The following is a 12392-nucleotide window of genomic DNA, read 5'->3' as shown; positions in this document are numbered from 1 at the left end:
GAGGGAGAGTCCCGCGGCGGCCCAGGGTGTACAGGCGTCGCTGGTGGCTTGAAATGATGACAATAGCGCCTGCGTCTGGAGGCTCCGCCTCAACAAGGAGATGGTGTGGCACCTGTACCATGTCCTTGCTGACTTGGCACCAAGTGGCGGAGGAGGACACCCGCTCCCAGTGACCATCAAGGTTACTGCAGCCCTGAACCTTTACACCTCGGGATCATGCCAGGGCTCAAACTGGGACCTGTGTGGTATCTCGTAAGCCACAGCCCACAGGTGCATCGAACTAGTCATGGATGCCCTGTTTGCCCGGTGGAAAATTACATCATCTTTGACACAGACCAAGCCCAGCAACATGCCCGGGCAGCAGGATTCTCTGCCATTGTTGGGATGCTCTAGGTCCTGGGGTAATAGATGCCACCAACGTCGCCCTGTGCTCACCAGGCCATCTGAGGGTGCCCTATGTTAACAGAAAGGGGTTCCACTCCCTGAACACACAGCTCGTATGTGACTACCAGATAGAGATCATGCAAGCGTGTGCCAACTTCCAGGGGAATTTCCATGACAGCTAAATCCTGGGGATGTCGGTCATTCCCGGCTTCTTCAATGGCCATCCCAGGATGGGCGGCTGGCTCTTGGGGGATACCCACTCAGGACCTGGCTTATGATGCCAGTACGGAGGCCAGAGACCAAAACAGAGAGCCGGTAGAACGAGGCCCATGTGGCCGCCTGGGGTGTCATTGAGCGGCGCAACGGACTCCTCAAGATGCGGTTCCGCTGCCTCGACCGCTCTGGTGGTGACGTGCAGTACACCCTCCGGAGGGTCGCCCGCATTGCTGTGGTTTGCTTTGTCCTCCACAACGTCACACAGCAGCAGGGCGGCGAGCTGGAGGTTGGTGATGAGGAACATGTGGCCACTTCCGAGGAGGAGGGCGAGGACGAGTAGGAGGGGTACGAGGACGAGGATCATGAGGAGGCACCGTACCATCAGGGGCTGGAGGGCGGACCCAGGGAGGAATCGGAAGACCAGCCGGAGGCTGCAGGACAGGCAGCAGCAGTGAGGGTCCGGCAAGCCCGGAGGGCCAGGGAGGTCCTCATACTCGTCCGATTCACTTAGACCTGGCCTGGTCCATCACCGCAACTTGACTCACCCCCTCTCCCCCATTTCCCACCCTCCCAGGGTATATGTTACATCACTGCAGGGTGGTGGGACTGTGCCAGCAGCGTGAGCGGATCACTGTCGAGGGGAGGGGCGTGATGATAACCCGCAGAGAGCTGACAGCCGGCGCTCCTTATTCCATAGTCTGACCCCTGACTGTCTGCTGAGTGCTCGCTCACACCCATCACCTGCATGCGGTGTGCCCAGGAGGGGGGTGGGGGCAATACCTGGAGAGATGGGCCAAGGGTTTGGGGGTCGGCCTGCATTGCGGAAGAAAGTGGCAGAGGCATCATACTGGTTGTGCACAAGGATGTTTATTGTGTGTAACAATTCCCCACTCTCCTGATTGTGCCCCCACCCCTCCTCTCCCACCACCCCTCACCCCCTACCTTGCCCACACCCCCTCCCCCCTCCTCCGGTGCCTTCAGTAATCTTTGATGTGCTTTGTCTTCCTAACTCCACCATTACGTCTAGGTGTGTTCCCGATATGCACTTCAGATGTGGAGGCAGCCAGCTGCTTACCTCGTCCCTGACCTTCGGTGCCCCTGGCGTACATCCTCTGGGGCCGGGCTGTGCCGTCCTGTTCTGGGTGCTGGCTGCGAGACGAGGCCTCATCAGAAGCGCAGAACCCGGGGGAGCTGGTGGCCACCGTCACCACTCCATGGGACGGGTCCGGGTTGGCATTCAGTGCCCCCTCCTCCCGCTCAGTGCCCACAGGGCCCTGGGGTTCACCTTGGGATGGAGGGGCAGCCGGTTCGAGCCCTGGCTGCCCCTGCATCATCTGGCTCTGCCAGCCCTGGCGGTTCCCCACGGTCAGCACCATTGTGTCGACGCCCTCGGCGACGCTCCTCAGTGACTGGGAAATGCGACTGGGACTGGGACAACCTCTGCAACGCCTCGGCCATGCCCATCTGAGAGGGGGACATGTCCCGCAGAACCTCATTAAGGTCAGCCTGGTACTAGGTGACATCCCCCAGTGAGGCAGACATTCTGCCGAGACCCTCAGCCACGGCTGTCACCGACTGCGCGACGCCTTGGACACCATCACTAATGGTGCGGACGTCGTGCACCAGAGTCCCCACTGCGGTCGCCACCCTAGCAGGGTTTCCTCGGTGCCACACAATGCCGGCATCATTTCCTATGGCCGTAACCTCAGGGACTCCTCCACTTGGCCATGGATCTGCTGGAGTGTCGCTGACATCTCCCTCTGAATGTCCTGACCACTCTCTATCATCTCCATCAGCTTCAGGATTACCTCTTAGCATCAGGCTGCGTCCCTGCTGGGTTTTGGGATCTAGCAGATCTCCGACCTCGCCTGGGGGTTCCTGCATCGACCGGATGTGCATCAGCCGCAGTGTGGTGCTCAGCAGATTGTGCCCCAGAAGCCTGACCACTAACATTGCCCACCGAGGTGCCTGTACCTGCGCTGGTGGAGGGTCGGGATGACAGCAGTGACGCATCGATCGTGTCTTCCTCGGAGCTCTCCTACAAGTTGTTGTCCTGGGAGGGTGGAGAGGGGGCCACCTAGGATAGGCCGGCACCATCGGCTGGAGGACCTGTGGGAGAATGGACATGTGGTCAGTGGGAGGGATGGGTCAGTCAGTAAGGCAACAGCCACTCATGTTTGTCAGATCCTTTGGCTGGAGCCCAGTGGTTCCTCATCTCTGTGGCGCCTGTTGGTGACTGCCCTGTCCTTGGCCACACCAGTCACCTCCAGAGCCCGCTCATCGAAAGAGGCGAGGATTCTTATGTCCTGCATCCCACCGCCAGTCTGGACCCTCTCCCAACGTCTGTGTGAGAGCTTTTCCCAAGGAGTCACAGAGAGGGCATCATTAGCACACGCGTGGTTCACAGTGGTGGGAAGGGGTTGTGAAGGAAGGGTTGCGGGAGGGTGGGGGGGCGTTGAAGGGAGAGGGGGGTGGAGGGTGGTTTGGAGTGTTGAAGGGAGAGGGGAGTGGAGGGAGGGTTGTGGGTCACATGGAGATGTGTGGGGTGGATGCTCGCGTGGAGGCGGAAAGGTCTCTGTTGGTGTCAACTCACATGTGCTGCCCGGTGAACTTATTCCGGCACTGGAGGCCAGTCCTCCTGGTCACACACGCGGTGCTCATAGCCACTGCCATTTCATCCCAGGCAGCACTGGCTGCCCTGTGACTGACCCTCTGAGACCCTCGGGGGAACATGACATCCCTCCTGGCCTCCACTGCGTCTAGGAGCCTGGCCAGGTCTGCATCCCTGAATCTTGGGGTCGGTCTCTTGGGCACCATTGTTACGAGCTGGCTGGGGTTGGCTGTGCAAGAGCTGTTTAAGTGCTGCTCAACCTTATTAGCAGGGGGCTGGTGAGCGAGTGCCGGTGAAATGGCTGGCAAGCCTTCATTTGCGGCGGGAAGCCTGTGGTGCCTCATTAAGTGGAACAATTAACGGCCGAGCGCCGGGAAGCTCGCCGCAATTCCCGCTCGCTACCACACTTAGAAATCTTTCCAGCCCGGCTCTGCGTCACTGTCCGTGTGGAGTTTACACATTCGCCCCATGTTTGTGTGGGTTTCACCTCCACATCCCAAAGATGTGCAGGCTAGGTGGATTGGCCACGCTAAATTGCCCCTTAATTGGAAAAAATGTATTGGGTACTCTAAATTTCTAAAAAATATAAATCTTTCCAGAGAATCGAGGCCTTAGTATCTGGTGTGGAGAATTCTGCCGGTAGTGCTTTAATCTTCATTTATAAGTGGTATTTGAACTATATTTGGTTACTTAATTGGAGTTGGTAGTGGGTATAGATGGACTGCATTCTCAGCACCCCGACGCTGAAATCACGTCTGGCGCCAGGACGGATTTGAGGTTCCTCAAATCTCCAGCCCCCGAAAAGCAGCATACCCGGGGATTACGCCGCACCTGACCATTGCCAGAGGCCTGCCCCGCTATTCTCTGCCCCCAACCGGCCGAAGTCCCGACGGCGTGGCCCACTCATCGTCCTGCCGTTCGGGATACTCTCGTGGCACTGCAGACTCAGTCCGCAGCCGCCATGGTCGGGGGCGGGCCGATCGGAGGGCAGGTGGACCCTCATACGGGACTGGGGTACTTTTGAGCGGGTGGTCTGGGTTTGGGCGCACGGCCGATCGAGGACACTATTTTGGCGGTCCAGCTCTGCGGTCTGAGTCCGCCACGGAGCATGGCGCAGCTGCTGGAGGCCGCCGTCGTGCGCGTGCGTGGCCTCTGACCCGGAAGTGCGGGAGGCCGTACCTGGAGCTGCGAGCTCCACGACGGCTCCGTGATAAACCTCTGCAGGCCTGTGAATCTGTGGCCTTTTGACGCCGGTTTTTCTGGCGTAAAAGGCCACAGTTTTCACGACGGCATGGGGGCATAGTCCCTGAAAAGGAGAATCCAGCCCAGTATGTTTAAGTTTTCCCCTGTTTTTAAGAACCTATAATTGCAAAGCTATTTTCTTTGTTTTAAAAATTTTATTTTTTTTCCCAATTTTTAATATTTTACATTTAACAATAACAAAAAACATACCCAACACATTAAACCCCCTACACAAGAAGACACCCTCCCCCACTTAATGGTCAACGGTAACCAGCTCGCCAAAATGCAAAATGAACACACCCCAACTCTTGTGGAACCCATCACTTGCTCCCCTTCGGACAAATTTCACCTTCTCGGGTGCTGAGAACTCCATTAGGTCCCTAGCCACACCGAGGTGCTTTGATGCTAATGTGGTTAAGACTGTGGTTAACTTAAAGTGTGTTTTAACATGAAAGATACCTATTGGTCAGAGACATACCTCCTGGGGTGAGGTAGCTTTCCTCACAGTTTTGCAAATTAAGAAAAATTGTTTGTGGTTCTGGTCTGATATCCTAACAAATGCTGGGATCTGGTTCGATATCTTAACACATATATTTGCATGGTTAAGGAGAGAAACTTGCATACTGGCCCCATCCCAGCGCCAGCAGAAACCAGTCCCAATTCTCCGCTGGCGGGAACAATTAATCTAAGCCGGGATTTAGTGGCCTGCTGTGGTCTGGAAAGGTAAATGGCATTTGGAATTGCAAACTGAAATCCCAAATTGAATTAAAATGCACCCATGAAAGATCATGCCAGGTGGCAAATCCTTGCACGGGGCAACACCAGACATTGCCATCTACATTGAGACACTCAGCTCACCCGTGCCTGAATCCCATGCTCAGTGATGGGTGAATGCTGCATTTAGATGGCAAAATTGGTCAACTCACTGTTCCATACCAGCAGCACAGTTCTGTATATTTACAGTACTTCAGTGTTTAAAACATCGAACATACAGTGCAGAAGTAGGCCATTCGGCCCATCGAGTCTGCACCAACCCACTTAAGCCCTCACTTCCACCTTATCCCCATAACCCAGTAACCCCTCCTAACCTTTTTGGTCACTGAGGGCAATTTGTCATGGCCAATCCACCTAATCTGCACGTCTTTGGACTATGGGAGCAAACCGGAGCACCATGAGGAAACCCACACAGACACGGGAGAACGTGCAGACTCCGCTGTTGCTAATTTTTGGTTGGTTCAATTGGCTCTGTTTTATAACCTTTGCTCACGAGTCGCCAGGTATCTTTATGATACCACCACGAGGTTCAAGTTCAAGTAATGATCAATAACTCAATAAACCAGTTAGTAAGGTTCAAATCAAAGCACATTTATTATACACAGTAAATTGTTACTCATGCATAAATTCTACTTCTACAACTAACAGGCCTATACTTAGCTTCGGACTGGCCCACCAGGTCAGGGAAACAAATGGCCTTTCGTTCCGGGTCTGAGTCTGCGGGATTCAAAGTTGGTACGGACTGGTAGCTAGGAGTGCCTATCTCGTAGCGAGCGTTGACTTAAGACTTACTGGCTCTTGGCGGCAGCTGAACCGGTCACTGTCAAGGGTTGGTTCGCGTTGCTGAGTGACCCGGTCAAGAAGCACGATTTGAACTTGGGGTCTTCACTTTATAGTCCCCAGGGGCTTCCCGCCTTTCGGGGCGGACCCTGTACCTGGTCCCAAGTGATTGGACTTTGTTCCAATCGTTTGGTTCGATCTCTCCAATACTGGAGCGGTTCCCTGATCGATGGGCGGTCTTGAGGTGTCCGTTAACCTCTTTTGTGTTGGCTCCTGCTGGTGCCGGGGAGTCTGGCTTGGCTTTGTTTATCCCAAATGTTTCGATTGTACCTGGGGATCGCTCATTAGCATGTAGATGGCTGCTACATTATTATGCTGATGGCTGCTTGTATCGATGCTGTCTGGGCTTTTGCAGAGTTTAATACACAGTGACTTGCGCCTGCTAGTTTCTGCCTCTGTTGGCTGAATTTCCCTGCAGCCTTTGCTGTTCTCCATTTTACGTCGGGAGTTGGCCAACCCAGGTGGCTACACCGCATAGACAGTGACCCAGCGGGAAATCGAACCTGGGACCCTGGCGCTGTGAAGCCACAGTCCTATCCACTTGTGCTACCGTGCTGCTCACAGGGTGACCAGCATAGATGGAGCATGAACATAGAACATAGAACATTACAGCGCAGTACAGGCCCTTCGGCCCTCGATGTTGCGCCGACCTGTGAAACCACTCTAAAGCCCATCTACACTATTCCCTTATCGTCCATATGTCTATCCAATGACCATTTGAATACCCTTAGCGTTGGCAAGTCCACTACTGTTGCAGGCAGGGCATTCCACACCCTTACTACTCTCTGAGTAAAGAACCTACCTCTGACATCTGTCCTCTATCTATCTCCCCTCAATTTAAAGCTATGTCCCCTCGTGCTAGACATCACCATCCGAGGAAAAAGGCTCTCACTGTCCATCCTATCCAATCCTCTGATCATCTTGTATGCCTCAATTAAGTCACCTCTTAACCTTCTTCTCTCTAACGAAAACAGCCTCAAGTCCCTCAGCCTTTCCTCATCAGATCTTCCCTCCATACCAGGCAACATTCTGGTAAATCTCCTCTGCACCCTTTCCAATGCTTCCACATCCTTCCTATAATGCGGCGACCAGAATTGCACGCAATACTCCAAATGCGGCCGCACCAGAGTTTTGTACAGCTGCAACATGACCTCATGGCTCCAAAACTCAATCCCTCTACCAATAAAAGCTAACACACCGTACTCCTTCTTAACAACCCTCTCAACCTGAGTGGGAACTTTCAGGGATCCATGTACATGGACACCGAGATCTCTCTGCTCATCCACACTGCCAAGAATCTTACCATTAGCCCAGTACTCTGTCTTCCTGTTATTCCAAAATGAATCACCTCACACTTTTCTGCATTAAACTCCATTTGCCACCTCTCAGACCAGCGCTGCAGCTTATCTATGTCCCTCTGTAACTTGTAACATCCTTCCGCACTGTCCACAACTCCACCGACTTTAGTGTCATCTGCAAATTTACTCACCCATCCTTCTACGCCCTCCTCCAGGTCATTTATAAAAATGACAAACAGCAGTGACCCCAAAACAGATCCTTGTGGTACACCACTAGTAACTGGACTCCAGTCTGAACACTTCCCATCAACCACCACCCTTTGTCTTCTTCCAGCTAGCCAATTTCTGATCCAAACTGCTAAATCTCCCTGAATCCCATGCTTCCGTATTTTCTGCAGTAGCCTACCGTGGGGAACCTTATCAAACACTTTACTGAAATCCATATACACCACATCAACTGCTTTCCCCTCATCCACCTGTTTGGTCACCTTCTCAAAGAACTCAATAAGGTTTGTGAGGCACGACCTACCCTTCACAAAACCGTGTTGACTATGAATCAAATTATTCCTTTCCAGATGATTATACACCCTATCTCTTATAAACCTTTCCAAGATTTTGCCCACAACAGAAATAAGGCTCACTGGTCTATAGTTACCGGGGTTGTCTCTACTCCCCTTCTTGAACAAGGGGACAACATTTGCTATCCTCCAGTCTTCTGGCATTATTCCTGTTGACAAAGATGACTGAAAGATCAAAGCCAAAGGCTCAGCAATCTCCTCCCTAGCTTCCCAGAGAATCCTAGGATAAATCCCATCCGGCCCAGGGGACTTATCTATTTTCACCCTTTCCAGAATTGTTAACACCTCCTCCTTATGAACCTCAAGCCCTTCTAGCCTAGTAGCCTGAATCTCAGTATTCTCCTCGACAACATGGTCTTTTTCCTGTGTGAATACTGACGAAAAATATAAGGTGGAGCGTTATTCAGCACTGTGCTGACACTGATAGAGGAGCAGCCCGTGGACATTAAATGGGTGATTTCAGGGCAGCCGATGAAGCAGTTGTTAATGCACTAGAGACTGAGTCAAGTGGTTCTTGTGTCTCCCATTCCGTAGACCACGTGTGAGCTGTGGCATCTCTGTGGGTCTTTCACAGCACTGGAAGATCCTGGTTAAGGGGAGACACCAGGAGTTGTTGAAGGAACATAGGAACAGGAGTAGGCCATTCAGATCATCGAGCCTGCTCTGCTGTTTAATGTGAAGATGCTGATTGGACTCTTCAGTGCCTTTTACACCTACTGCCTGCATAACCCTTTACGTTGTAGTTAATCAGAAATCAGAAGGAGCAGTTGTTTCACACCAACCATGTCAGTCCAGCAGGTACAGCAGCAGATTGGGGGAAAATGAGGGCTCCTGCACTGCTGGAAACCTCAGGGGATCCGCCATCTTAAGTATGCCACTTCATCACATACATCCTCCACTGGCCCAGGCGCACTCACTTTGGTGAGCTTTGTTGTATGTGTGGAACAGGATGGCACAACCTGGTGAACACAACACAGACAAAGAGGAGGGGGGTCATGGAACCAGTGACAGCTGCGGCTACCACCCCTCCACAGAGTGATCCAAACAGATGGCCAACATTCGGTGTCATCAGCAAAGTGGCAGATGTTTCAGCAGCAGCATGGAATATATTTGTTTCTACGAATGTGTGAACATTTGTCAGTGTTTCCACATGCAGTACAGTGCCGTGCTGAAGAAGGGGAAAGGAAATTAGTGGTAAATAAGCTATAATATATTAACCAAAGCATTAATGAGATATGAAAGCTAACTAAATTAGTTAAAATACTTATTGCAGCTATGTACAAGTATTAGCATGACTTAACAAGAAACTATTGACGCAGTACAGAGAGGAACAGAATGCCAGAGGACTAGAAAGGGAATAAGGACACTGCAGGAGGCAGAAGATTCGGAATTGAGAGAGTTGAAAAAGCATGCAACCCACGGTACCATAGCAACAGACATGAGACGTAAGGTCAGTTGAGCAAGATAAGCACCAAACACGGACAAATAGCAGAAAGAACAGGTGGACTGGCCACTACACCAAAAACTGTTAACATGGCCTCAAAATATTAGGAACAAATGTGTCACTGCGATTGGAGAAAGAGAACAATTGAGTCATGGTGGTTAATGTCTAAAACCGATTGGTAAGAACAACAAGCTTTTTGAAATGTATATAAGCCATGCGATGTTTGTGCATAACGAAGGTCATCTTGAGACTGCCTCTCGGTTTCTCTCCACACAGCTTGATACAAGCTTGAATCAATGTCTTGATGTCAACTCCGATCGAGCCTGAGTCTTTGTAGCTGAGCTATAATGATGCCCCATGTGAAAAACAGCTAATACAAATTCTCCCCCAACACATGAACAAACAATTGAGATCCATGCCATCAATCGTACTATTTCTCAGTCAAGTGAGCAGATGTCCTCCTTGAAAAATATCCTCTCCCTCAGAGAGAAATACATGGAGTTTAACACTGTGTGGGTGCTGAGTTGCACACAGACCTCCATCACATGGCCTCATCTTTGAAATGTATGGCATAATGGCTGGATGAGCTGGGCTTACCATGCATCTCCCTATTGCCAGGAGCTGAACCACTCCAGCTTATCATGGGAGTGTATGTGGGGCCTGAAAGAGCTGAAGAGGGATAGGATGAAGACTCCTTCAAAGGCACTTCAATAGCTGGAGGCAGGTCCTCAACAGTTTTAAGGTGTCACCAATTCTGCATGACGGTCTGGTGACCCCTGAAGTAACCCCTGCACAGATACAATAAGCCCAAATGTACTGGGTGCCAGTAGGTCTCAGGTACCCAGTGGAAACCATGGCAATCTAGTGCACCGGAGCAGGAAAGACAGCAGGCTGTTTCCACATCAACTCCAGACAAGCACCGCTTAGAAATGACTGTAAGCAAAAAAAAAAATAAGCATGAACTAAAACCCAAGCTTTCACTGGGTAAGAATTATTGACACAGAAGTCTTTAATTTTTAGGAGAATTAAAGGGCTTAACATCCAATGTATAATGAGTTGGGTGTTTATTATTATGCAGCAGTTGACAATGACCAGCTGTGGGGTAGAATTTGGTGTTCTCGCGTCAGTGGGTTTGTAGGTGGGGGCTGAGTGTAAAATTTCATCTCACTAGATTCCTACCCGCCCCAAACTCTCCACAATTTTATGCTTAGACAGGCAAGGTCTAAGTCCCTTTTCCCAATTGAAGCACTTAATTGCCTAATTATTGACAACTTAGGCCTGGTTTTGCACACAGTCTCAGTTTTCAGGCTGGCAGGAGGTGTACCAGGGCAAGGGGGAAGCCGTAAATTAACCCGGCTTCAGGCCTCAGGTGAGTGGAGTTGGGGTATGGTGGAGGGGATGGGGAGCAGTACAGAGCTGCAAACCCCCCTCAGCAGCCCCCTTTTGACAACAGCTGCCCTCCCCGGTTAAGGTCTGATCTCTGAAGGGCCCCCACCTCCCACTCGACCTCTCCAGCCAAACCCCCATATCTCACCTCGGCCCACCCTACCGGGCTTCACCTTCCCGCCTTCAGACCCCCAAAGCCTGGTCCTGGAATCCTGGGACTTCAGCTCCAGCGAGTGCTTGCACTTGACCACTCCAGCCTTTGGTGCTGCAGGAAATAGATTGGACAGCAGCTCTCTGAGACAGGGCTTCCTCCTGAGTGAGGGGTGGAAGCCAATTAATACTTGTTGGGCATTACACGGCTGCAGAGAAGTCAGTATCAGGAAGTCAGTTTTCTCTACCGACTCTTCAGATGGTGGGAAGGGACATTCCGCCACCCTAGAAATCCTGGTCGTGGAATCAGATCTATGGACAGTCTGTACATGCCTCATGAGCTATCGTCTTGACAGGTACAAAGAGATGATCGGGGCCTTTCTGAGAGGTCAGCAAGTCTGCCTCTGGGAGAGAACATCATTGGTGGTCCTTTGCACTTGTCCTCATGTAAAGTACATGTTGATCAGAGAGTCGTGAGTCTCCCTTCTACGCATACCACTTCCTGGTGAGCTGAACCCCACAGCACCACCTTCATTAACTGACACCTATTGAGACATCCCTTCCCCTGAGGATGAAGTTCACTCAGTGTGTCCCTCTACCTCCGGCACTACTCGCCTGTGAATTACCAGATGCAGTGGCCGATTTTTGCACAAAGCATATGATGGAAGCCATGTACCATCAGGCTGGCCAATATATGAAGTTCACAACCCATCAGGGCAGTCAGGTAATTGGCTCTGACACAACAGATGTCATTGCTATGGTGTACTATTAAGGGTGCATATTGAAGGAGCTCCCCTCTAATCTATCAAGGAATCCCTGAACCTCAGGGCGGCATGTGGCGCAGTGGATAGCACTGGGACTGCATTGCTGAGGACCCAGGTTCGAATCCCAGCCCTGGGTCACTGTCCGAGTGGAGTTTGCACATTCTCCGCATGTCTGCGTGGGTTTCACCCCCACAACCCAAAGATGTGCAGGTTAGGTGCATTGGCCACGCTAAATTGCCCCTTAATTGGAGAAACAAAAAATAATTGGGTACTCTAAATTTAATGGCTCGGCTAGCTCAGTCGGTAGAGCATGTGACTCTTGATCCCAGGGTCGTGGGTTGGGTTCGAGCCCCCCGTTGGGCGAACTAATTTATCGGCAGCATGGTAGCACAAGTGGCTAGCACTGTGGCTTCACAGCGCCAGGGTCCCAGGTTCGATTCCCCGCTGGGTCACTGTCTGTGCGGAGTCTGCACGTTCTCCCCATGTCTGCGTGGGTTTCCTCCGGGTGCTCCGGTTTCCTCTCACAGTCCAAAGATGTGCAGGTTGGGTGGATTGGCCTTCGTGACCAAAAAGGCTAGGGGTTATTGGGGTAGGTTGGAAGTGAGGGCTTAAGCCGGTGCAGACTCGATGGGCCGAATGGCCTCCTTCTGTACTGTATGTTCTATGTTCTCATTTTCAAAAGGCCAATGGCCTGGTAGGTGGCCC

General features: G+C 51.7%; 1 non-coding gene across 1 annotated transcript; it reads left to right on the top strand.

Moving 5' to 3' along the window:
• The first annotated feature begins 11972 nt into the window (after positions 1-11972).
• On the top strand, positions 11973-12050 carry trnak-cuu (transfer RNA lysine (anticodon CUU)). The gene has a single exon. It is a non-coding gene; the product is annotated as a tRNA-Lys (tRNA).
• The last annotated feature ends 342 nt before the right edge of the window (positions 12051-12392 follow it).

The sequence above is a fragment of the Scyliorhinus torazame genome, chromosome 9 (assembly GCF_047496885.1).
Source record: "Scyliorhinus torazame isolate Kashiwa2021f chromosome 9, sScyTor2.1, whole genome shotgun sequence".
NCBI lineage: Eukaryota > Metazoa > Chordata > Chondrichthyes > Carcharhiniformes > Scyliorhinidae > Scyliorhinus > Scyliorhinus torazame.
Note: the sequence above shows the minus strand (reverse complement) of the source record. Positions and strands in the feature narration are given on the sequence as shown.